Source organism: Lycorma delicatula, chromosome 3, assembly GCF_047948215.1.
Source record: "Lycorma delicatula isolate Av1 chromosome 3, ASM4794821v1, whole genome shotgun sequence".
Classification (NCBI taxonomy): Eukaryota; Metazoa; Arthropoda; class Insecta; order Hemiptera; family Fulgoridae; genus Lycorma; species Lycorma delicatula.
The window spans coordinates 203,832,671-203,860,158 of NC_134457.1; the positions used below are offsets into that span (position 1 = coordinate 203,832,671).

At 29.8% G+C, this 27,488-nt stretch overlaps 1 long non-coding RNA gene across 1 annotated transcript; it reads left to right on the forward strand.

Moving 5' to 3' along the window:
* The first annotated feature begins 310 nt into the window (after positions 1–310).
* Positions 311–27,104, forward strand: LOC142321070 (uncharacterized). The gene is made up of 3 exons (XR_012755565.1): positions 311–467; positions 12,601–12,659; positions 26,856–27,104. It is a non-coding gene; the product is annotated as an uncharacterized LOC142321070 (long non-coding RNA).
* The last annotated feature ends 384 nt before the right edge of the window (positions 27,105–27,488 follow it).

A 27,488-nucleotide genomic window follows, 5' to 3' on the forward strand; every position in this document is an offset into this window, starting at 1 on the left:
TCCACATCAGATTTGGTGAAACATCTGATTATTTAATATTAATTGAAAATTATAATTTAGAATCCGCTGATTTGAAGTAGCGTTTCGTTTTTACCTACTTGTGGTTGTGTTTAAAAATTAATTTAAGATGAGTGCTCATTGGTGATTGCACTAAAAGAAATTAATGCAATGTTTTCTCATTTCAGAAGATATGAAACCAGAAGGAATCGGTAAATTAGTTTTAACGATATGAAGAGTTGTTTCAACGGAACAATGATCCTTGAATGAATCGATCGGTTAAAAATATTAAATTTTTGCATACGATGAACAACTGAAAGTAAGGCCATCAGCTTGAAGGTTAATTATGACAATATTCTGCGGTACGTAAGATCAGTTTTTATTTGCTTCATGCCTAAAAGTGAAACCATAAAAAGTGAAAACTATTGTGTCACTGAAGTATCTACGAAATCAAAAAACAAGACCGAAAGGTGTGTAAATTTTCAAAAGGTTTGATTTTGTTTCACGGTAACGATTGTCCTCATAAACCCATAAAAAATTTTTTCCTTCAAGGTTTGAATTTTTTCCTTGAAGATTTTTCCTTTTCAGTTTTGAACTGCTGGATTATCGGTCGTACATTCCTGATTTGGCTCTAAGAGGGAAAATGCTTGTTGAAAAATAGACTGAAGTGCTTAGAAGGAGAGAGAATTATATTGAAAAATAAGCATAATTTTTTTAAGTGGAAATAAAATTAAACGGTTTTTTTTAAATTTCGCTTTACTTTTTGACTTACTCTCTTGCATATGTGTTACTTTCCCGGCGAATATAACTAGAATAGCTATATTGAAAGGAAAAGTACGATGATCATATCAAAAATAGGGTAACTGGTATTTCAAATCTTTTGTTTTAGGGTCTATCTAATTGGTCTATACAAAAAAAAAATTATTTATGAAAGGATGTATAAGCATACATAAGTAGGAATTTGTGTCGCACGCTTTTGGCCTTATATCTCAGATTGACGGAACAGATTTTCTCCAAATTTTGGCTCAAGAAATTCTAAATGTGGGTTACTGATCATGTCAATTTATTCTCAAAATTCTTTAATGGGATTGGGATATCGCGAAAAAACCAATTTCGATTTTCTTCAGAGGCACCTTAGAAAAACATTTTCAGATTTCATACCTAAATTGTATTATTAGCTCAAAAAACCTTTATTCAAATAATCAACCCCGGCTTTTAAAATTATATTATAAATATATCTATTCTTTTGTCTTTTTGGTCAATCTCCCTTTGATTTAATATATCTTTTTTAAATATTTTAGTATTTTGTATATCATATTATACAGGCCGATTAAAAAATGTGTACAATTTTCCAAAATTATAAACCCCGGACCTTAAATAAAAAAAAGCTTTTTGAAAATTTTTACGTTTTTATTTACCTTTTGTTAGACGGGATGTTAGATTTAGAGAATATCGAATTAAAGCTTAACCTATAAATGAATATTTTTAGAATTTTTATAAATTTACACCCCATCTTTAACAAATGTAATATTCTGTTTGTTTTTATTTTAAGCTGTTAACGCATTTCATTTTTACTTCCTTGTACGAAGTATAAGAAGTATTGTGATCGCGAACGATTTTGGTTTTCATATGTTAAGGGAAATATTATCCATTTTGACTAGTTTCTGTGCGTACGTAGATCGCATAACTCAAAAACGATTAGCCGTAAGATGTTGAAATATTGGCTTTAGGATTGTCGTAACATCAATTTGTGAACCTCCCCGTTTGATTGCAATCGACTGAACTAAATGTGTTCAAAAAAGCCCAAAATCCAAAAAAAAAAATTGGATTTTGTCATAAGTGATACTTATTTTCATTCGTTCCAGAGTTATATAGTTAATTCTAATTAATAAAATATTTGGATCTTACGAGGAGAACGCACATCGGTTCAAATCTGATTTCATCTCCTTTTTTTTAACTTTTTTTTAAATTTAAATAGATAGATTTATTGGTAATCATTAATACCTGATTGTAGAAAACTTGTGCAATAAGTAATAATTCAATAATAAAAATTAAAACAAAAATATCAGAAGTTATTAATGAAATAAAATTTTATTTACTTTTCATTAAAAAAAAATGTTTATATGTAATTTAATAGGCGTACAATGAAGTCATATGATGTCCACATCAGATTTTTTGGATAGATCAGTTTTTCATGGCGGGTTTAGTATTATAAAGGTCAAAGTAATAGCATAAATTTGTAATAAAATCAGTCATAAAAAGAAACCTTTTATATCTCGGGTTCATTTTTGTTTCTATCACTTTATCTCAATAACGACTGTATTTTTCTTCAAAATTTTGTTTGATGCATTTTGTATTTACATAACTCTTTATGGATTTCAACCCAATTAGTATGTCAATTGAACTAAAAAAAAAGAAGAAAACACAATATTGTAATGCAGATTTTTTGCGAATAGAGATAAACTTATTATTACGTTGAAAAAATACAAGAAATGTAAAAATGTAAAATTTTGTTACGAGTTGAAAACAAGTACGTTGTAAAACAAGCCACCGTTAAAGATTATTAAAATCGTGTACTATGCGTAAAAAATTGATTATTATAATACCATATTGTTACATATAGAGATAAATTTACAGATTATATTTATTTATTTTTAAAACTTGGAAGCAAACAGAAACAATATATTATTATTTCTTCATTAAAATTCATCAGACACTAAAAAAAAAAAACCAGCCAAATATTAGTAGTAAGCGATAAAATACATAAAATAAATAGAAATCCAGTGAACCTAAACATGATATCATATAAACATGGCAAAATACAGATATACAGATACCCCCCATAATCCAGCTACAGAAATGTGTACTTGTACGCACAGACACTATAAATCAAGCGCGCGCGCACACATACACAGAGTTACACGGCTACACAGGTCTTTTTACTTCCAGCTTCTTTCGGTGGCTGAAATCATAAACACAATTTTATTTTATCGACAACAGCTTTAAACAATCTATTTGAACTACATCCATAACAAATTTCTCAGTTCGCCTAACCAAGACATTCTTCTTCGACCCACTCTTATCTCGTTCCTCTAATCTTCTCTTGTATCATGATATTTTTCCCTCATAACATGACCTAGATAATGTTATTTCTTTCATTTAATAAATTCATTCTCATTTTTAACATCTTCGGCAGCATTTCATAATTAATTAATTTTCTTTCCAGAAAAGTGTCCATTCTAAAGCAATATATTTTAAAAACCTCAAATTTATTCCATTTACTTGTTTAAAAGTCCGCGCTTCCATTCAAATAAGTACATAAAGGAAACTTTTTATCATTCCTGTTCTACAACTTTTACATTGTTTCGTCAACATAGAAATCTTTTCATTTTAATAAACCTTCGTTTATCTATTTATATCATCGATCATTATTTTGATAATGCATGATTTTTATATACTGTATGTATGAAATAATTCTGTTAGTTGCTGTACTAAAGACTGTTAAATCGGTGTACATTTTTTCTACTTTTTATCCTACCGTTAATTTTATTTTGTTAATTCTTAGTCTAAGATGAAAATTATTACTTTCAGTATTTACGTGTAAGATAAATAGTGTAAGCCTTTTTAATTACTTTTCATTAGAAGTATATCATCAGTATAATATATTTTGTTATGCTTTCTCTATTTATTGTTATTTGAGTAGTTTTCCTGCTAATTATTCTGACGTAAAACGTTTAATTAATAATAGATATTTACAAATAACCCCGAAGCTAAATTTCCAAAGATTTAACAGACTCAAACAGCTTAAAAATCTCATGTTAATAGAAAAATTACATTTACAAGGTACATTTGAAAAGACAATACAAAACCACTGGCTGTGTAATGGACAAGAGGAATCGATGCAGCTGTTCGTTATTTTACACATTAAATTTGTTGTTAAAAATCTTGCTTTTAAAAATGGTTTTCTAGTATTTTCATTTCAAAGTAAAGGACTGTTTTAAAAAAGTAAATTTTTTTTCACAACTAATATTGTTTTCACAACCGGCTCTTTAAGTGGAACCATAAGTAAATCGTTTAACAATAAGCACATGATAGATGGTTCTTTAGGAATTTCCGTAATAGTCAGTCCGTAACGACAGTTGTCAGTAAGCAATAATCTTATCTTAAGCAAGTAGCCATTAATAAAAGAATATATCTGCCGACACTTCATAGTCCAGAGAAACAACAATTAACAGATACAACCCGATAAAAAAATAATATTCAATAAAAGAACCAAACAAATAATCAAGCGATAGCTAGTCGAACAAAAAAACAAAATTTGTATCTATAAACAAAAAAAATAAAGAAGTAAACAAAAATAACATCACTAGATTTGGAGATAGTAACTGCAAACTAAGTCAAGCACGTGGAGACGTTTCAACCTTCGGACTGTTATCAAGCAGATAGATCGTTAAGTGGTTAACGTGATTTTCTAAACGTCGCTGAAATTTAATACTGTATTTCCTCACAATCTCACAAACCGTCGGAAGCTACCGGTATTCATGAATCTCATCATTCCGTGTGAATCATAGCGCACTGCGTACTTTATCCTCATGGTTGTGAGAATAATACTGATAAATAATAATTATAGTATTCAGACTTTATGAGAAACCAGAAAAAGAAACTAAATTACAAAGGATAAAATAATATGGTAACTAAAGTACACACTACTTTGACGACGAAAATCTCATAACTTATTTCTTTGCCACGGTGGCATGGTGGAAGTAAAAGGATTAATCTATTTTTTCCTTAATGAATAGCTTTAATTCACAACCCTTCTGGTGGGCGAAGAAATAATGAATATTTTTAATAGCTTAACCTTCAAGGGAGCCAGGGCTTTGGTCGATGGCTTAAAACCTTCCCAGGGATAACACGAATGTATCCTACAAAATTTGAAATTAATCGGTCGGTTGGTTCTCGCATGATGCGATAACAAACTTTATATACATACATATATATATATATATATATATATAGAGTGTATCCGATGCAAAAGTTAGACTTCAACCTACTAACAAATACCCCGTTTGAATTTTGAAAATCGGACTGTTGTTAACAGAGATATAAGAACACCCCTTTGCACCTCCCAAAACAGCGCCTCAGGGGCACCCCATTTGTTACTAGTTGATGGTGATAATTGGTCTTACCTCCCACGAGTGCTCGCATATCTCACCACTCTAGCCTCACACGCAGTCCTCACGGGAATCCCATTATTATTAAACAGGAATATTTTTAATTTATTTAACATTTTTTTTATTTAACGTAAATTTTATTCTGTATATATATAAATATATATATATATATATATATATAAAACACTATATAAATATATATATATATATATATATATATATATATAGTGTTTTTTCGAAATGAAATATATCTAAAAACCTTCTCAGTTATGCCAAGAAACAAGGGTAAAAATTTGGTTGCGATTGATCGAGTAGTTTTATTGTTTATCCCGAACAAACATAACCCTCTTACTCTTTAACAGTATAAATTAAATATGAATAATTTTTATTTTATTGTAACGAAATTTTTTTTGTTTGCTTGGTGATATCTCTACATAAGCTTGAAGCTCGTGCGTGGAATATGGAAATATAGTGTATAAAAATGCCATGCCTGGCCGGGATTCAAACCCAGGACCACCGGATGACAGGCCGAGGCGCTATCATCCGCGCCACGGAGGCCGGTTTAACTTATATTTACTATTAAATTAAAATTTAGTGAAATTGAAATTATTTATTTTATTTGATACTACTTTCTCTTTGTCAAAAAGTTTATTGATTTACAAAATTACACATGTTCGTATATCGAATTTGTTTATAACGTATTTAAATTTTATATTTTTACATTTAGCTCTATTTCTCATCTTTTTTATTAGAATTGCACAATATTCAAAGTTTTGTTTTAATTTTTAGCGTTTAATTGTTTTTTTTTTTTAATTTTTAAACGTTTTATTGTCATATCTTAAATTTATTGAGGAAATAATGTTTAGTTTCTTGGGTTTACATTACATTTTGTAATTATATTATTGATTTAATTATTGTATATTAATTATTATACAATGATTCTAAACGAGCATAACTTGTCTCTTATTACACCTTTCATAATTAAAAGATAATATTTTATCAACCATCATTACATTTTACAGTATGTATTATTTATTTCATTTCAAAATAAATACGTTAATTGGCAAAAGTTAAATAATTTATTTAGTAATAAGGGTTATTAAGCGTGAAGTAAATGTTTCTATGTTGAGTTGTAATAATCACAACTCCAAGCCCGTAAATTGTAACTTTCTTTGTACAAAATACACTTTTTTTATTATTAATTAATATCAGATTATTTAAATCGTTTTTGTATTTTTATTTTTTCTAAAAAAAAAAAAATTGTATTTCATTATTTTATATGTTAGAAACACATTTAACTAACAAATAGAAGATTGCGTGAATGTTGTGTGTGTGTGTGTGTGTGTGTGTGTGTTTCGTATTACACACACACACATACACTTACATATTTAAACAAAATATATATCTAACCTAAACGTGAGAGTGAGAATACAGATACATGCTTTTTACTTCAATATTAACAAGAGAGATTTCTCTTATATATTATCTAATCAGAAATGGATCTTGTTTTATCACAATAAATCTAAACTAATGTTAAATGTATTTTTATATGATTTAAGAAATAAATCTTTCATTCTTTAACCTTTTTTTTTGAATAAGACTATCATAGAAATCGATGAGAATCTTCAATTTCATATAATGTTAAACAAAATAAGGTGCTTACGTTTCAAATTTTCGACCCTTGTATCAGCTTCATTCATGGAACCCTGAGCCAAAACCAATTTTCCCTTGAAATAGCTGCAATTCTTTTTAAAACCAATTTCCTTAACAGTATTCTATCCAGTACTTTTAGTATGATATTTAAGTCCTGGTTATTTATTTAATATGTCCCTTGATAAAAATTAAATTAGTAAATAATATTACAAAATGCTGTTATTTCAAAGTTAATGAAAATAGTTATTTTAATGTTTTTTTCACGCTTCACATAGACACTCAAACCATTTTTACAATATTAATTTTAGTAAATAAGAGAATTAAATCATTGTTAACAAATACAAAATGTAGTCAAAGATTTTAAAATGAATACGAACCATATTTTAACAATAATGTTGTAAAAAAGAATTAAATCTAAACAAAAATGTGTATGTATCAGCTTATCTTCTCATCACTAGATGATTTGATTTAAACAAATTAAAAAATAAAAAACTTTTCCAAGATTTTTTCCATTAGTAAGTTTTGAATTAAGACTTAAGTTTTAATTTTTTTTTTAATGAAATATTGCTTTTGTTGTTTATATCATCTTCATCGTCATCGTTAGTATTAGTTGTACCTTATTCTCATTCATGAATTTTCTTCAGACATAACCCAATTGCGGATTATGTCTGATATGTGATCAAGCTATCGCAGAGTGATCGTCATTTTTTTTTAACAAAACAGTACTATAGATGTTAGTATTAGTACTGTATATGGCAATCTCCATGGGGGAAGGGAAACGGAACGTAAAAGTGGCGGGAGTGTCACAATTTCTCCCTACGAATCGCAGAGTCTGGACAATGTCCCTTGCTGCTGTATGATTCTGTAATCGGGCGTGTTTCAAGGGTTTTCTTCTAATGTCGATTATAGGTTTTAAGTTATATTTATGGACGGATTTGGTGATTTGCGTTCTCATCCATGGGAGTATCCATCTCTGTCATTCATCCGGAGGTACCGGATTTTAATCCTGATCAGAATGGCACTTATCACTGGCAAAAAAGTTGATTAACATTCATCATAGTAACTATTACTGGGCGTCAACCTGTTTTACTGTTCGAATAAAAAATAATAATTTAATAATTGGCGGCAACTTAGCTGTAGAAAAAGACTTATATTTGCGGGTAAAACTTCTACAGAAGTCTTTGAGGCATATATATATAGATGTTTGGCACTTTCTCTAATTATATATTTGTTATTAGATTATATATTATTTATTACATATATATTCTATATTTATAGATTATTTATATATTAGATAAATGCTATAGTTTGTGGCGGTTTCTGTCTGCCCACTTACAACAGGAACATGCGAGAGCAAACGAACCGATTACTTTCAAACTTTCAGGATAATTTGTATTATCGCAGGGAAGGTGTTTTTAGTTCAAAGATCGAGGCCCTAGCCCCCTTAGGAATTGAAATTTTTCTTGTCAAAGCAAAATTTACAAAGCAAAGTGGTACCTTTAGTTACCATAATTACTACTACTCTTCTGTCTTTTGTAATTTAGTTTCTTTTCAGGTATTTCTTAAGTTTGAATATTTTAATTGTTATTTATTAGTATTATTAGCACAACCATAAGGATAACGAACACAGCGGTGATTCAGGGAGCAGAGCTACCAGTTAGACGAGCGGCTAGTATTATTATAATTACATCTCCAAGAAGTTTAATGCAATAGTTATTATATAGAATAAAAAAATGTCGTAATTTTTTTATTAATAAAAAAAAAATTTGTTAGATTGTCTAACGTCTTTTTTAAAGTAAAGGTCAATAATATCTTTATTTATATTTTCAAATTATAAACTTTGTTAAAATAAGAACCTTATACTCTGAAAATCTTCTCTTATAAGAATTGTCCCAAAAACATAGACAATCATCGGCTGCTACAGAAGTATTAATGTCTAAAATATTTTACCACTTAATAGACGTCAAAGCACAGCTGATAAATAAGTCCATGTTCCTTGGCCAAATGAAGGAAAATATTTCAACTGTTGCCAAGTTTTAGAGAGTTTCTCAATTTATTGAAACTCATAAAATACAACCTTGTGTTTTGTACGCTGTACATCTTTCAAAAACAATTTAATATCAGTAAACAGATTGTAGTGGTAATAATCACACTTTTGTTATAAAAATAGATTTCATTTTGGGCGTTAAGTGTTTTCTTCTGTATACATGCTTAAAAGATATTAATATATAAAATGAAGTAGTTATAATTTTATATGAATTGATTTTTGATAGATGTATAATACCATTTCTAAAATGTATTCCCTTTCTATACGTTTTGAATGAAGCTAATTAAAAAATAAATAATTTGTTAGAAGTTTTAAAAAGAACGTCCCATTAAAAACTAGTTAATATTCTGTTATACGTTCTTAAGAAAATTATTCGCTTTCATCCCCTCCCAAAAAAAAACATATATATATATAATTTAAATCCACGCATACTACTCCATTATTTATTTTTTTTTTTTATAATAATAATAATAATAATTAATAAAATACGTTTTTACAAATATTAAAAATATCTGAAATAAACTATAATAATCTATAGCTTTTTATCGTAACTGATGTATACATTTAACGTATATTGTATTATTACATGAGATAACCTCTAGTATGTACCAGGGACGTTCGAGGAAATGCTCCGTCTGACCAACAACCAAATATTTGTATTATATATGATCAAATATTTGCCAGTTTTAATCTTTAGAGGGCGTGATGCAAAATCTTAGGTGTTTCCCGACTTGTTGGAAGGTGGTCTTGGTGAGGGTGCTCTTAAAACCAGGAAAGGAACTTAGTGAGGTCGGCAGTTATCGGCCCATCAGCCTCTTGCCGGTAATCGGCAAGTTTCTTGAAAGGCTGGTTGTGGAACGGCTTTGGGAAAGAATTCAGGTGAACTGTTTTCTAAATCGAGGGCAGAATGGCTTCACAAAATGGGTTGGCACTGAGGATTGCATCTTAAATGCTCTTGCCGAGGTGGAAAGCGCCGACTGTAAATATGTTTTGGCAATTTTTATAGACATAGAGGCAGCATTTCCTTCCTTGTGTTGAAGTTCTGTCCTCTATGAGTTGGAACGGCGCAGTGTTCCGTAGCTCTGCAGGCTGTAGTACGTGACTATTTGTTTAATCGTACGGCTCTGTTTAAAGATTCGCACCTAGCTGTCAAAAAATCCGTCACCAGGGGAAGCCCCCAGGGTTCCGTTCTCGGTCCCCTGTTGTGGAGCTGCTGTTTGATGGGTTTCTGGAATTGACATTTCCAGAAGGGGTCACGGCCTAGGCTTTCGCCGATGACTGTATCCTTTTAGTTCGTGGTAATTCACGACCGCAGCTGGAAGATCGAGCGCAAGCGGCCTTGTAGACTGCGGAGGGCTGGATGGACAATCAAAATTTAAAGATCTCTGTGCCCAAGACGAAGTTTATGCTTCTCAAGGGTGCAGACAAATTATCGTATAATTGAAACCCCCACATTAAGTATAAAGGCTGTGTAATCATCAGCCGAGTGAGAGTTCATAAGTACCTTGGTGTTTTGTTTGATGAGAAGTTGCTGTTTAGCAACCACATTAGGCAAGTAGCAGCGGACGCCGTCTCAGTGATGCACAAACTTAGGAGGATTGCTCGGAAGGTCAAATGTACATGGTGTACCGAGGTGTCTTCGAAAACATGATCTCTTACGTGACGCCGGTTTAAAGTCGGTTATTAAGGGTAACGGGTACCCATATTAAATCACCCATCGGGTGATTTAACATGATTGATTTAATCGGTTCAAATCAACCGTGTTAATTGGAACCAATATCTGTTTCGGTTCCGCCTGGCAGCTGATGAGCTGTGCGTCTGCGGGGAGGTCCAGTCAAATGAACACCAGATGTTTGACTGCCCTGCTATTGGGGGGGCCAGAGACCGGGCCACCCGGCTGGAACTTACAGGTCAAAGGGAAAATTGGCCACTCACAAGCGGCGAGTTAATGTGGCGAGAGCCGCATTGTCGGACCGTGTGGGAGTTGCTTGATGCGATTGCTATGTTCAACCGACATCAGTAGTTTACTTTCTTTTTTTTTGTTTTCCCTCCCCAACCGGATATCCAATGAAGTATACTCAGTCGGAGAGAGTGTCCATATACTCTAAGGAGGCGTCCCCCGCCCCCCCCGGTTAGCCTCCCCGGTCTCGGATCTTTTTTTTTTTTTTCAGTGCCTGACTCTAATTCCCCGTTTCGAAGGCGAGGTACGGCTATGCCGTCCCCCACCCCCTCCACGGGGTACCGGGACTCGGTCATGATGCCTGCCTCTAACCGACGATGCCGGCCCCAGAATCTCCGAAGAGCCCCGGTACCAACACCGCCGGCCGGGACTCGGTCTTTTCTTTTCCCTTCCCTAATCAGTACAGTAGTTTACTTAAGGCAAAGACTTCTAACGCACTGCTGTGGGAAGCTAACCTTGAGATATATGGCGTACTAACAGCCAATAAGAATTCCAAGCGCTTTAATATGGTGGACAGGTACTTGCTGGCATTCAGCGACGTAGGCGTGGCAGCGAATTGCTGTTTTGACAAAGCAGACAACCCCTGTGCCGTGCTTTGTTGTGGGTTCGGCCCGGCGGTAAGGTGAAGAAAAAAAATATGAAGGCTCGAGATGCCCAAAAATCATTAAATCTGGTAGGAAACAAATAATTTAACCAATAAATAATGTCATAGTATAAAAAAAAAAACATTTTAATTCAGCCCTATTTTATTAGTTGGGTTCATTAAGAACAGGCTGTTGTAAGACATTTTTATAAACTAAATTTAAAATTAGTAAACCATTCTACCTACCCATTATTTTATTTGTTTTACTGTTTCACAAATTTTGAAAATTTTACTGTATGTTATTTTATTTTATTTTGTTTTATTTTTATTTAAGTAATCCAAAATTATTTAATTACAGGCGGAAAATAATGAGATTTCACGAAGCACAAAATTGAAGATAGTATTTAAATTACTTCTGTTGTAGCAGATTCAGTCTCTGACACTACTCCCTTAAATTCCATAGCGTATTAGGATTAATGCTTTGATCTAACGTTAACCATCCAAACCTTAATATTAATTATATTAAACGGTTCCACTCTCTTACTTTTCTAATTTCTAACCTGTAATAATTTTTACTAAACCGAAGCAAAGTGTAAATACTGTTAACATCAGTACAATAGTCTCCACATTATATTGTTCACGAAATGAAATTAATCCAATTATTTTCAAATCTAATCTAATCTAAAATAATGTTAATTTATGTTTACTTGTCTTAAAACAAAATCCAAACGTATTGATAAGTTTCACTGAAAGCAGGTCGCTTTATTTAATTATTTTATATATATATTTGGCTTATATGAAATACTTTTTAGCAATATTAAATTGAAAAAGTAACTATGCAGTAACAATTTAGAATACTATTTTAGTTAGTAATTAAATATGGTAATAACTTTATTATCTAAGTAAAACAAAATTCTAAACTATAGTCACTAAATTTATGAAGCTGAGCTTTATAGCTTAAATTAACCGACTAGATTTAATTTATAGTTGTTAAATATAAACGTCTTTCTGTTAAACGAATTCCTGATAAACTAGATTTTATTTTGGACATTCTAAATAAAAATCCAACGTAGATGAGATTCACTCTAAATTGAATGACGTAATTTTCTTTTAAATATTCTTTTAAAATTTAATTTTATCTAATTTAATTTTACTTTCTTAAAAATAACCAATATATTATTTGTTTCAGGTAAACAACATTTATGATTACACAGACCGCCACACGGACGTTCCTTATACCTTAGCACGGTTTGTTAACTAATTTATAATCAGATACTTTACTGAATAATGCTTATATAAGTTTTTAAGTAAATATATCCGATAGATTTTAAATTAAATATTTAGAAAAAGATTTTTTTTTCTTATCTGTATTAAGTACCAAACCATCAAATTGTGCGATAACAAACCATTTCAAAAAAATAATATAGGTAGACTTAAATATACAGTAAAACATGGTTAAAATGAGATTCAAGGAGCCGACCAAACATTTATTGGAAAACATTATTGTTTTTTTTTCAGGGAATAATTTTTATAAGATTCATACTTTTTTCTTTTTATAACATTTATCAATTACATTTTGAGTAAAGATGTATCGATTAATACTTTCTTCAAAGAGCTAAATATATTATTGAATATCATGTGTCCCACTTTTATGTATGCGGGGCACATACATAACATATAGTTATTAAATAATAAATAAATACAAATACGTAAATTATAAATAAATATCTACGTATGTCCGTGTAGCACTCGAATGTACACACGTGTATTATCTCAATATTACTGGAATATACCCTTGCTCTCGAATATCCGTGTAGAATCTTTACTTTTCATAAAAAAGAACGGAGGTTCGAACCTGTGGTTTCCCGATCATAGCACTTTTAAAATACTACAAAAACTCACTATTATTATCAGTAAATATTACTGGATCTCAGCCTGTTGTTGCTGTACAAACACATATATATTCGTATATATATATATATCAGAAAGGTCAATCGAGTTACGATAATGCAAAATTAGTAATGATTATTAATATTAGAAGTATATCAATTTGAACCGAAATATAAATTTTCAGTTGAGAATTAAAATGAGGAGAATAGAGGAGGTTCAGTGCTATTGGGCTGCGAATTTACGGTTTTCATTTAACCGAAAATTTTTTTTTTTTTTTTGATTTATGTTAGGTCAAGATGCAGTTATTTAAAGGTTATTAATTTTTGTTTTTGGATTTTTTATTTTAATTATTATTTTGAATTTTTTTATTTTGTAGTAATTTTTTTTAATTTAGTTCTAAATTATGTACATATCACCCGTCACTCTCATAAATTGAGTTAAGTCGTAACAAAGTAGATGTATTGTAAAGTCTACTTAGAAACTGATTTTGTGTTTTATTTATTTAAGATAAATAATAATACTTGACGGACTTTGATCAAGTAATGTAAAATTTCATGAAGAGATAAAATAACTCGCAGAAATTAATTTTATTTGTAATTGTTTTAAGTTCTGATAAAAATGTAACTTTTCATTTATATTTATTTTAGTAACTGGTGTAAGATTCCTAATTACGCATTAATAAAAAAATAATAACATATAATAATAGTATCAATAATAACATATACAAAAATTAGTTAAGACTTAGTAATTTTCTAACTTATATCTTTAAAGCTAACCAAGTAAAATTAAGAAATTTTATCTTTCCCTTTATATCTGTTTTTCTTTCCATTTAAGTTAGGATAAACCCAACCCATTTACTTTTTTAAGATTTTCTTTTAACTTTTCAGCTTCAGATATTGTATCTGACTTGTGACTTAACAAAATATTAATTTCTCTTTTACTTTAGACTTTAATAAATTTGTTTACGAAATTAATAATTAAAAAAAAAACTCATGCGTAGGAATTTTTTTAAACTAATTTGATGCTTAAGCCATTGCAATTGATAACAAAAAGATTTATATATCGTGTGATAATCATAAAAACTAAAATATGAGTGTTTTCTTTTTCTTTTTTATAATTTCTTGTAACGTTATGAATTGGCCCACATAATAGAAAATACTATATTCAGTCACGCAGATGATGAAATGTCGCTAAAGTTATTAAAAAGAAGAGAAAAACAAATAAAGTAAAACTATTCACTTTGTAACTGTATGTAAATATGTTCTCAGATCATTACGGAAATATTATTCAGCGACTCTGTTGTTTGTATTATAGGTGACGTTGTTGTAGAATTTGCAAATAAAAAATGTCGTATAAAACTGAACATCTTATTCGTTTATCTTTAAAAGCGTAAAAATACTTAAAAAGCAGTTTCTAAAACGAAACGAAAAAATATCTAATTCAAGGAGATAATATTTAAAACAGTAAATTTAAAAACAGAAGGAAGAAGAAAGAATGTTGTCTTTTTTCATACAATCTGTTTATGATTTTCTTATTTTTTCAGTTTAATACAATTTTTTTTTTACTTTGTAAAATTTCCATTTTTCCAATTACAACTTTTTTTTATCACAAATCGTACCCAAGTTGATTTTAAAAGATAAAAAATATATTTAGTTCCACTCATTAAATGTTAACTCTCTGTAATTGATGAACTGAAATCAGAAGGTTGTAGAATGGTAACTCTGAAATCTGTGTAAAAAAAATATTCAAAAATACTAAGCGTAACATTTTAATGGAAAAAACAATCCAAATCTCTAATTTGCAATATTAAATTTCTAATAATCGAAACATAATGTAAAGCAAGAATAACGGGAGACACATATCCCCCTAATAATCGCAAAAATTGAACAACACTCCGTTACTGCTGGGTCTTTCTTATTATCAGATGGGTATTCGTTTATTTAGTGTCGGTTATATATTTGTTTTCTTTACGGTTGAAATTGTGGATTGCATTCCGATCCTTATAGATCAAATTGAAGTATCATTACTTGGGTTACCCTTGGGAGACTAGTAACGGATTTGTTTCTTTCTTCCGGTGCGATTCCCCAGTCCGTCCACCGATGGCCTCTTGGTACTTGTGCCTTTTGGTTCAACAGGAATGTACCTAGTTATTTGAGGATGCAATGCACTCCGTTTGCGGGAGGGAGTCGCAATTTTTAAAGTTAAACCAAATTTTGGTTTATCTTTGGTTTAATCCCTAGTTTATCCCTGCTGGACCAAAAGACACAAGTATCAAGGGGCCTTCAGTGGACGGGCTGAAGGGGAATTGCACCGAAAGAAAGACCATAAAGAAAACAAATTGAAGGAAAGAAGGACGGTTGGTGAATTTAGGTTTTGTGTAGACTCTTCTTCACTCACGCCATCTTCTTCGTCTTGCATCGGCCGGGTTCAGTATCGTGAGATGTAGTTCCTTCTTCTATCGTCTTCTTTGGCCTGCCTTTCCGTATTTTCGGTTATAAATAATTATAGACTGTAACCTTATAAAAACCTGTGAGCCCATAAAAGGGACAACGCAGAAGAAAGTGCAGGCAGGCCTCTTCCGTCCGGCGACTGCTGGGCTTTTTCTTTCATCCTCGTCTCTATCTTCTCGGTCTGAACAAATAAAAAATTTTTCTGATAATCATCAAACAAGTAATTCAATGATATAAACTTTCTGAATGTTATGTTTTAGCTTCTTCCTCCTACAAATTAAAATAAAAATGTGATTTTATATTTTTTAATGTTTAAAAGGATTTATGTATTTCAGTCTGCTTTTTAAACTTGAGTAACGGATAAAACTGAAATTTTGATGTTGAAGAAAAACATCCGCCAAAAATTTAATGATATGTAGGTAGAATTTTAGATAAATGTCAATTTGAGACGCAAGAACAGCTCAGAATTTAAGGAGTATAGCAAAAATATCAGGTGGAAAATTCTTTGTTTGAAGGACTATTAGATAATAAATAGCTGAAGTTACTGTCTAATTGCAGTAGTCTAACTCTATTATATGGAAAATAACTAGATATTTACCGATAAATGTTTATATATGAATACCTTATGAAAGTTTAAAGAAGAATTCGTGGCTGCAACTAAATAACAATAAAATTCTTTCATAGATGTTCGTTTTCTCGTGTATGAAATTCAAATATTACTTTGAATTCTTTTAGTATTTCTTTGATTATGAGATATGAAATATTCTTTTCCTCTTGTCAGTTTAGACATTGTCTTGTAAATTTTATTCGGTGTATTAGAAAAATGGTCTTTCTACACGACGGTAAAAATATATTAGTATTAACATTTTTCAATATAAATGTTTTGGTTTTATAAATATTTAACAACAATTCGACTGAAGTATTATATGGCAACATCTACAGTTTTTCTGTTTGCTTATAATTGAACTACTTTTACAGGCTCGTCAAGAAATATATCGCAGATAGACTGATACGGTCTGTGTTAGGAAAAGTTTAGTATAGAGTGAATTGTGAATGTGTTCAAGTTAAAAACCACCAAATAAAATTCTCCTGTAAATTTTATACTGTACTCTTGTCCACTCATATTTGAATATATCCTTTATAAAACCATGTATCCTTTACATCCTTTTTAAAAGCAGGTAGAAAATAATGAACTATTTGGATCTAATTCCACTGCTTTGTAATTTTATCTAACGTAACCATTCTAGTTCTAATCTTAAAACTGTATAGTGGTTAATATATATATACATATATACTCGTATGTACACATATTATATAGAAATATCTAATCCACGCTTAGCAAGTTTATGAAAATTCAGTCCAAGAGCATAAAAATTTAAGCGTGAGTACGCTTGTACATTATCCCTTAAATTGTATATCCTTTATTCTAACTTTAATTCTTACAAATTGAATTACTCTGAGTTTTTTAAGATAAAATTTTCCGTTGTATTTCTTTGATCGTGAAATATGAAATATTTGTTTCCTCTTGTCAGTTTGGATATTATCTTGTGAATTTTATTTAATATTGGAAAATCGATCTTTTTACCCTATAAAAACCGTAATTTAGTACCCACTTCAATAGTCAATTATGTATTTTTTCTTTTCTACCTTTCTAATTTTTCATATTTCAATTCCAACAACAATTCCAGCAAACCTTTAGTCATCCCTTACCGTAAGGGCTGGTCATATCAAAATTTGTTTCATATAAAGGTTTTAGGTAATGTTTAGAGGACTAATGACCACTTTAAACCGATTCGATACTGTGCCTATTAAGAAAGGTATGATTTTTTTTTTGTCTTCGAAACCCCATTTCTCCATCCCTTGGGCCAATGGTTGGTGATATCAACAAACTTTACTTTGATAAGTTCTAGGCCCTTATCCAAAAAATATTAGGAACTTTAAACGATTCAATATTTTACTTAATAAGAAATTTATAACGATATTTTGTGTTTTCGAAAAAGCCCCCCCCCCCATTTCCATTCCCATGGTCGGATGTTTAGAATCATAGGAACTTTAAACGAATTCGATATTTTACTTAATAAAAAAGTTATGCGATTTTTTTTCCACCCATATGGTCCGATTTTGGCCGTTAACGAACTCTATCGAGATTTTGGGTCTAGTTTTTTTTTTGGGAACATTTTGAAAATGATTGGTGTAAAATTACGACAATTATCGTGATCACAAGAAAGTGAAATATATATACTTGTACATATAACCTTTTGAGCTGACTGTGGTTTTGGGGTCTGGAGGATATGAAACGCGAAGATATGTTGAAATTTTCCGGAAGTCGAATCATGGTACCCATTACATTAGGTAACCTTTTTATGAAATCCTAAAATGCGACTAGCACAGTTCTTTCGCTCATCCATCAGCTATGAAATTTTTAATTTCATTGCAATAAAATTACACATAGTTTTAATAGTTATTTATCACAGTAAATAAGTTGTAATTAATGTTTTAATGTAACAGTTTTATGGAATTCTTAACGCTTTTTTTAATTTTCTCAAAATAAAGATTTTACGAGTATTCTGTATTATTTTCTTCTTTTTTTCACTTTAAACCGTATTCAACTGTAAATAACAAGCGGTTGTTAACCTAACTTGTTGATCTTAAATACTTTTCAAAGAAACCAATAAACTAAGCAGTCAAAAGGAATTATTAAGAGAAAAAATCGCTTTTTTCAGTATATTATCAACAGGTTCATTTCATCTCTTTTTAAAAAAAATTTAATTTTTCAACTAAGTATAAAACATCACAATATACTTACACGTATTACTCAATGATATGAATAAATGTAGGGAGAAAAAAGTTGAAATCCAACATCATCTGTATAATGACATATTTATTTGTGATAAATGATTCTTCTACTCGTTAAATGCATTTTTAAGTTCACATTTTTTTCATTCGTAACTTCTCATGAAAGAAGTTAAATGTTAAGTTGTATATATTTTGTAAAAGTAAGCCGAATAGCCTGATTTAATTACACGTCCTTTTTTTTAATCTTACACCACGTAAATTAAAGAAATACCTGAGAATTGAGTATATCCATAAAGTACCAGAATGAAATACAACAATATTTTATTATGTATATAACATAATGTACTTTTATTTTCACTGTTCTAAAGACTCTTAGCTATTTCTAACTCTTAGCTTAGTTCTATCTCATATTTAGCAATATGAGATGGATTTTACATGTATGAATTTTAATTAAACGTAAATTCTTATAACTAATTGCAGAAACAATCTTAACTGTTGTTTCATAATAGTATAGTCTTAATGTTTCATAATGTATAGTCTTGATTCTAATTGCACAGTAAAAAACAAGTTAACATAACCAAACAGTGAAAAATAACATACTCAACGTGGTTTCTAAGGTATAATAATGACAGGATGAACAAAATACGCAATAGAACATTACCTAGGGTGTTTTTTAAGTATTCATTATAAACAACTTTTTGTTTATCCTTCCAGCTGAAAAATGGTCGGACTGTCGCTCTAACTGACCCTGGAGTAGGCCATTTATAACTGATCTTGAGAGAAATAGACCAAATTGACAGTCTTTAATACACTTGCCCCTTGTTTGTTGTCATAGAAAAACAGATCTTCCCCGAAAGTGTTTATTTAAAGTGTTTTATTTATAATTGAAAGTGTTTAAATAGGAATCGATATGCGATAACAATAAAGAGATAACTGGCTTCCCCTTCGCACATCCTCTCTAGATTCCTGCTTCTATATATTATGCTTAGGAGTACCTTGATCTGCAGAATGGTGTCGTTTCAAAGTCTCAACTGCTTCAGACTGCAGCTTGATTTGTCTTCCAACTATGAGACTGTGGCAATATGGAGGGAGGTCCACGGGTAGAGGTCGTGCAGAAAATCGATGATATTCATTTACCTTTACTAGTCTACGAAGTTGCACCTTGGTCCGAGGTCACCTCATCGCCTACCAGCTCCATCAACAACATCATTTATTTCTGGCATTTCATTCTTTTTTGTTAGACCAGCTCTCTCCCTCAGTAATGACATGCGTATAGTACTATCAGTTTATCTAAATCAAAAGCACCATTCCAGTCAAACTATTCAAATATTTAACTACTGTAGAAAGATTTTTCAGGAACTGTCATTTTCCTCTAGTTGTCTTCGAGCTCTTCATCTCTTTCTTGTTGGTAAAACCAAACCCAGAACTAGCCAGAATTTTCGTCACCTTTAAGGTGTATTCGCTCTTTATTATTGTTTTAGATTTATAATGATATGTTTTTCCGGGAAAACATTATTTTATACCTTACAAACATGACATCCTTTTTTTTAAATTACTTTTACCATAAATTAATTATTTCCTCGGACCAGAGTTTCCAATTAATTTTTTTTAAAGTTATCTAATAAAGGGTTTGATAATGAATCGAAGTGATTCTTAGCAGATTTTTAATAAAAAAAAGTGATGTTCTTTTGCGTAAGTAATATTTCTGGCATTCTATTTCATTGTATTACTAAATTTTATTGTTAAATTAAATTCATTTTATATGTATATGCGATGGTTGTGTATTATATTCGACCTATAATTGCCTTTATTACACTGATCGAAAGATTAAGGTTAAAAATCTTTTTGTGTAATATGATGTAAATTTATCATAATTTATGTTATTGTATATTTTTTAAACAAATGAAAGCGTTATAAACAAGAAAATATACTTTACTGAAGGTTGCATACTACTTAGTCTAAATTTCAATTTAGATACGAAACGAGTGACTATTTAAGTTTCACAATATGCTTTATGTACTTATCTTAGTGACTCATTTATGAAAATTAGCTATATACAGTATACACGGAAAATACCTATATCTTCAGTTTTCCTTTATTAACTTTAAATATACGAACAACAGTATATCCTTTGGTAACTGATAATATTAATAGTTTTTCGAAACAACAAATTTCATACTTAATGGTACCATTTATATAATGTATATATACATTATATATATATATATATATATATATATATATATATATATATATATATATATATATATATATATATACCCAGCTACAAAATAGCAAGTTACCTGGTACTCAGTTATGTTTCCATTTTGTTAGACAAGGCATTTTTGATCAGCATAAATCGATGTGCTGATCGCATTGACGCTGTTTCAACAGATTTCTTTCTATCACTTTGAATATGCTCAATACTTTTTTCATTATTTATCGTAGTAGATGGTACTTACTACGAAGTTCATCTCTACCAGTACGGCTCCACTGATATGCTTGTAAGAGTCATACATTTTATTTCCATTTTCATTGCCATTTAAATCGAGTTTTTAAGCTTACTAATGTTTCTGACGTGGTTTTAACCTAAAATCCAAAATTAAAATTTGTATACTGCTCATTGACGGAAACTTTGAACTACAGCTATGTAATAAATTTGTTATAGAAAGGCAGATTTTGCTGCTGTTAGAAATAACAACTTTACACCAACCATATTATAACAACTGCTTCCAACTTATTAAACAATAACAACTTATTAAACAATACAAGTACACAAAATCTTTGATATTGTGTTGCCATGGGACTTCTCATACAGAAAAGATCGCCGAGAAGAAGTGGTTCTCTGCCGATAGCGGTTAGGGCATACAAGAGCTACTCATGAGTTTTTGATGTAAACGCTCCATTATGCGTACAATGCGACAGCCCCTCGACTGTGCACTACATCCATGTAGATTGCATATGTTGTGCTGCCTTGCGTATTAAATATAAATTGCCCAGAAACATTCGACGGATCTTGGGGGAACGATAAGGAAACTCTAGACCAGGTGTTATTTCTTAAGACTGTCCGTTTATACTCAAATATTTAATTTACTGTAGTGTGTTTCAGTTCTGCATGCTAATCGCCGTTTAGCGATTGAAAATTTTATTATTCCAATTAAGACGTAAAATGTGGTATCTGGTTGTTTATTATTACAACAAACATTTGCCCGTAACATTTGCCCGTAACGTTAATGTAGATACAGAAGTGGAAGATCTATATCTATGTAGAGATGAATAACGTATAGAGTTATTTCGAAGTCTTATTGTGTACGTTACTTAGAATTTTTAACAAACTTTCTAATTAAAAATTTTCTTAAAAGAAATTTGCTTTCTTTCAAAATTTTGGACCGGTTATATATATATATATATATATATATATATATATTTATATATACATACTTACACACATGAGTAGTTCTATGAATAAAATTAATCAATAGTTTTATTCAGTAACAGTTGTGATGGTGTCCCTAAGACCCTAAGACAGTTCTGTAAAATTTAATATAATTTACGTTAAATAATGATATTTAAAAGATTAAAAGGAATTTTTTATTAAAATGAGCAGCATATTTTTACAAATACAAACATACTATGAAGTAATTTCTTTGCCCACCCCCATGTCTTTCAAAAATTAATATAAAATTGGATCACTTTTCTCAAAATGGATCACTTTTATGCACTCGATTATGGAAATCGCATCCTTACATCTCTTGCAACAATGTATATTTCTTCCACTTGTTCGTTTTATTTTTTACATTAAAATTAAAAATTATATAGTCTGAACTATTTCGATATAAAAATTTGTTGATATATTCATAAGAGAATGTTTTCTGTAACTATGTGTTCACCTTCATGAAGCTTATGCATGAAACCATGAACTAGAATTATACTTTAAACCGGATCGGGATTAAATCTCCCGATCTTTTGGATGAAAGGCTAACCAAATTAACTAGTTTCACAAACTTAATCTAAGTTAACTTGGATTTTTTTGTAAATTAATTACAATAATAAAATTCAATCATTTTTTTTTAATTTCTCAAGTGTAAGCGATTCAGCTAACTATTTTAAAAAATACGACTATACGAAATATTGTCTCGTAAAACATACCTCTTTCTCTCTCTCTCTCTTCCTCTGCTTAATCTCGCTGATGATTTGCAATTGAGATTAATTAAATTATTTATTTTCAAAATCATCTTCAGTGTTCAATAAAATCAGAATTAAAAAATTATGTTCAAATCGTTCCGTGGTTCCTAAATACAAAATCGATATGTTTGTATTACGGATGTCGATCGGTAGTTTTGATCAAAACTACTATTTTTAGAATAAATTTATAGAATATATTTGTTTTTTTATTTTAACAAAATTCCAACTAACAATTTTTAATCATTTTTACATATTGCATACATATATATGAAAAGCCTGAGATTATTTTTATTTTCCATTTTACTTTATTTAAAAATAAACTCTTCTACAATTGACGTTTTCTGCAATATGAGTTTTACTTAAAATATTTGTTAAATACTCACCGTCATAAAAAAAAAATAAGTCATAAAAATCTGATTCTTTACTTTTTGTTTCCAAATAAATATAAGAAGATAATTAATTATACGTAATCTTTATGAATATATAAAGGGGAAATCTACCACCTATCTGTTGATTTGCTAGAAGGAATTAAATCATCCAGAAGTTTTAAAAAGGTTACTTTGAAATGCTCTGAGCTTTTATTAAGACGAAAAAACAATGTCTTAATGAGGTTTTACATGTAATTTTCCAACCCCTTGTTATTAAAGGAAGTTAATTTCTTCAACGAGCTTTAGTTAAAAGCCCTGAAGCTTCATATAGTAGAGCTAAAATTCTCTGCGCTATTCTCTGTCTACCCTCTGTAGTATTTCATAAAATAGCTTCTGGAAAACCGACTCCTTTACTTTATATTTATTTATGAAATGTACATTAAATAGACAGAGAATAAAATAAATTTTTTATAACTTTAGAATAAGAGTTGTTTAATAATAATAATAATAATAATACGGATAATAATTTTATGTAAAGACTAATTAAATTTTATGTATATAATTTTAAAATTTAAAATTTAAACAATTTAAAATTTTATTTAGTTTTTGTTAAATATTAATGAACAAAATTAAATCATTAGATCATAATTTTATTGGAGAAATATATGATTTCGAGAACATACGATCAGTATTTTGTTATGTTTCTTTAGGCACTGCAAATAAAACTTTTAAGCCAAAATATATTTCCACTTATTGGAGGTCACATTCTTAATATCCTATTATAATTCAAATTTTTTTTTTTAGATATCCTGCTGTGGTACACGAGAGATTAGAAAATATTAGCACCTTTATTATAGAATAGAATAGAATAGTAAATTTCGTCAAAGGAATGACCTAATTTAATTTATTTAAAAAAATATCATATGTAACAAAAGAACGCATCAGAAAAAGAAAAATTACATGCAAATAAAATAAAGAATTAAATTCTCCGCCGATTTCAGTGGCGGAGTAGTAATATCTCAGCCTTTCATCCGGAGGTCCTGGATTTGAATCCCGATCAGGCATGACATTTTTCATACGCTACAAATTTTCATTATCATAGCGGAAAATGATCAAAGCAGTCGATGACCGTTATCTCAAAAAAAAAAAAAAAATAAAATAAACGCCTCATACACAGCAAATGAAGTAAAACTATCATACTTCACTCGTTCATGTAATGGTTTTTTTTTTTATCTAACGGTATTTGATACAAGATTAGTCTGCTTGAGGGTCTGCACACTGAGGAAGTATGCTTTTAACAAATTAGCATTTGGAATTACTAGTTAATTTATATAATAGGAGAGTAGTTTTTAAGTCATTCAACTATTTCGCAAGTCATTCATTTCCTTTGATAAAGCTGTAGAGTTTCTCATCTCGTATCCAATTCAAAAGAAAAACAAAAAAAGGTTTTAAATAACTTTGCAGAATACTTCGTAAAAGTATTAAGAGTTTTTTTGCGAATTAAAAATCACTTGAAAAGTCTTTTAGCTTTACCAAGGTAAACTAGGGACGGTCTATGCAAAATAGGTGAGATATAACACCATGGTACTACTGAATAGCATTTGAAGATTTTTTTACTGAAAATGCGCGTAATGTAATTTTATAATTGACTGATTTCTTAGAAGACTGTTTCAAAAAAAAAATTATCAAATTCTAAGCTGATTCTTACTAATTAATTAGAACTTATAAATGGTAGTACATTAATTTCTACCCACTTGCTGTACAGCTTTTTCAGATTTAATTTGGATATAATAAAGTGACTTACCTGCCGAATAATATTTTGTATATTATAGGTGGCTAAATTTCCGGCTGTCTTTGTAAAAGAAGGCCTGCAGTGATACAGAAATATACCACTCTCAAAATATTTAAACTTTTATATATATATATATATATATATATGTGTCTGTCTTCTACCAGTTTTCCTACTGCCAACTCTGGATGTGTGTTTATAGGCAAATGCAATTATTGCTACCTACCGGCTTGCCAGGTTTCGAGTAGCTGCAGATGTAGTATAATGTAGGCGTAAGTGTACCGGTAAATATGTAGTCTGAAATAGATACAGGTCGACCACTCCTGAGACATGTGGTGTTAATTAAAACCACAGGTCGACCACTCCTGAGACATGTGGTGTTAATTAAAACCCAACCACCAAAGAACACCGGTATCCACAATCTAGCGTTCAAATCCATATAAAAGCAACTGCCTTTACAATCAGCTGAATTTGCGATGACGAGTTTAAACACTGGATTAACCCGACGGGTTATTTAAATTTTGTAATTTAATTTTCTTTCCTTATTTGATGAATGTGACGTCCTAGAATCAATGAGGTATAATAATTTTGCTTTTTGCATACCAGGAGGTAGTTGTGCTTACTTCTTCCAACACATCGTGTGATTAGATATAGGTGTGAAAACCATTGTAATTTCCACATAAGTAGCAAAATCAAAGCGATATGATTAATTGCAATGAATGATCGCTTTGGTTATATAAAAAAGGATGTTTAATTCATTCTCTTCATTGCATTATACATTATACAATTTACTTTAATTTTTTTTGAGAGAATTTTTATAGCTTTTATCTATCTTGATAAAAAAACAACGTATTTTTGGTCAAAGTAACATTTATTTAAAGTTGTAATTAAATATTTGAAAACCATTACGATGCAAAAGTCCATTATCCAAACACAATTTATAAACTGCCTAAATTATTCGTTCTTTACACGGTCAAATGCTGAATTTTTAAGCTCTCTCTTCTGAATGTCTTTAAACTTCTGATATCAAGAAAATTGTTTGTATCTTTTATTAATACGCACTTTGTACAGTCAAGAAAATTTGAAAAAAATTTTAAACGGAACGTTTGCAAGGCTATCTAATATTAAAGTCTTTTTGTTTACATGATACTTCTGTTAAATATTACCATCTTTCGCAATATTAACTGGAAATATAAAATCACTTTTTTCACTGAATCTAGTCTCCCTGGCAAAAAAAGTTTGGAAGACTGATTGCCTCCCTGGCCAGATACTAATTTGAAATTCATTGCCATAAAACAGGAAGAACAAGGTACCAAAGAGAGATTTCCAGCTGAAAATTTGTAAGTAAAACTTAATTTTATTATTGATTATACTACAACCAAAAAACTGCAGGTGATGACACGAAATACAAATTGCTTGATAAAATGGCAAACTCATTTCTAATAAAAATAAGCCGCATGCCGGGCAGAAAAAGTATTATTCTATTATATTATTAATTTTTAATTATTTCACGTAAATTAAATTTTCTTTTATTAAAATTTCGTTTTAATAATTCCTATATTTAACCATTTAACCCTTATAAAAAAAATATCTGTTGATGTTCATCAGAACATTCTTTATCAGTCAGTCTTTTGTCATTTTAAAATTGGAAAATTTTAAATTTAAATTATAACGTGAGTATTGAAACACTATTTTTCAAATGCCATGCTAGATAATCTTTTAACATTACTTGATAATATCATTTCAATAGACGTATAAAAAATAAATAAATAAATAAAATTATGTATTCAAAACAGTAATACAGTAAGTAGTTTAACTTAAAAATAAATAGTTTTGGTTTGCTTAGAGTGCTTGATGTGGCAGTTTATTTACTTTTAAATGATTTAAATTTATTTTATTTCTTCTAAAAATGATCGACTGTAACGAAAATACATGAATTGAGTTTTTTTTTACTTTTTCTGTTTAGCCTCCGGAAGGCACCGTAAGGTATTACTTCAGAGGATGAATGAGGATGATTTGTATGAATGTAAATGAAGTGGAGTCTTGTACAGTCTCAGGTCGACCATCCTGAAATGTGTAGTTAATTGAAAGAAACAATCACCAAAGAACACCGGTATCTACGATCTAGTGTTCAAATTCATGAACTGAATATAAATCAAACTGCTTTACATGAATGTAGAGTGTTGTTATGGAAAATATTAGAACGTATTTTGAATTTTAGTTAAGGGTATATTTTCTTGATGTAAAAAAATATCTGGTAATGAAAAATTACTTATAAAATCAATTACAATTTACGGTTACGTTTTTTATTGATTATTACTAAAATGCAGATTTATAATCAGTTCAGTTTAAACTATTCCCAAGAAAAAATCAGCGTTATGAGTCAGCGCTTAGTCATAACTTATTAGTTAATTGTCATAATTTATGAAGTATATGATTTAAATACAATTTATACATATAAATAAATTTGCAGGTTACAAAAATTATTACGTTAATAATATGAAAAATAAGTTTTTAGAACACAGAGATTAGTCGATTTGTTCAGTCGGGTTGCGCCAATATTACTAGAATTATTTAAACGTGGCGATGAGAGTAGTGT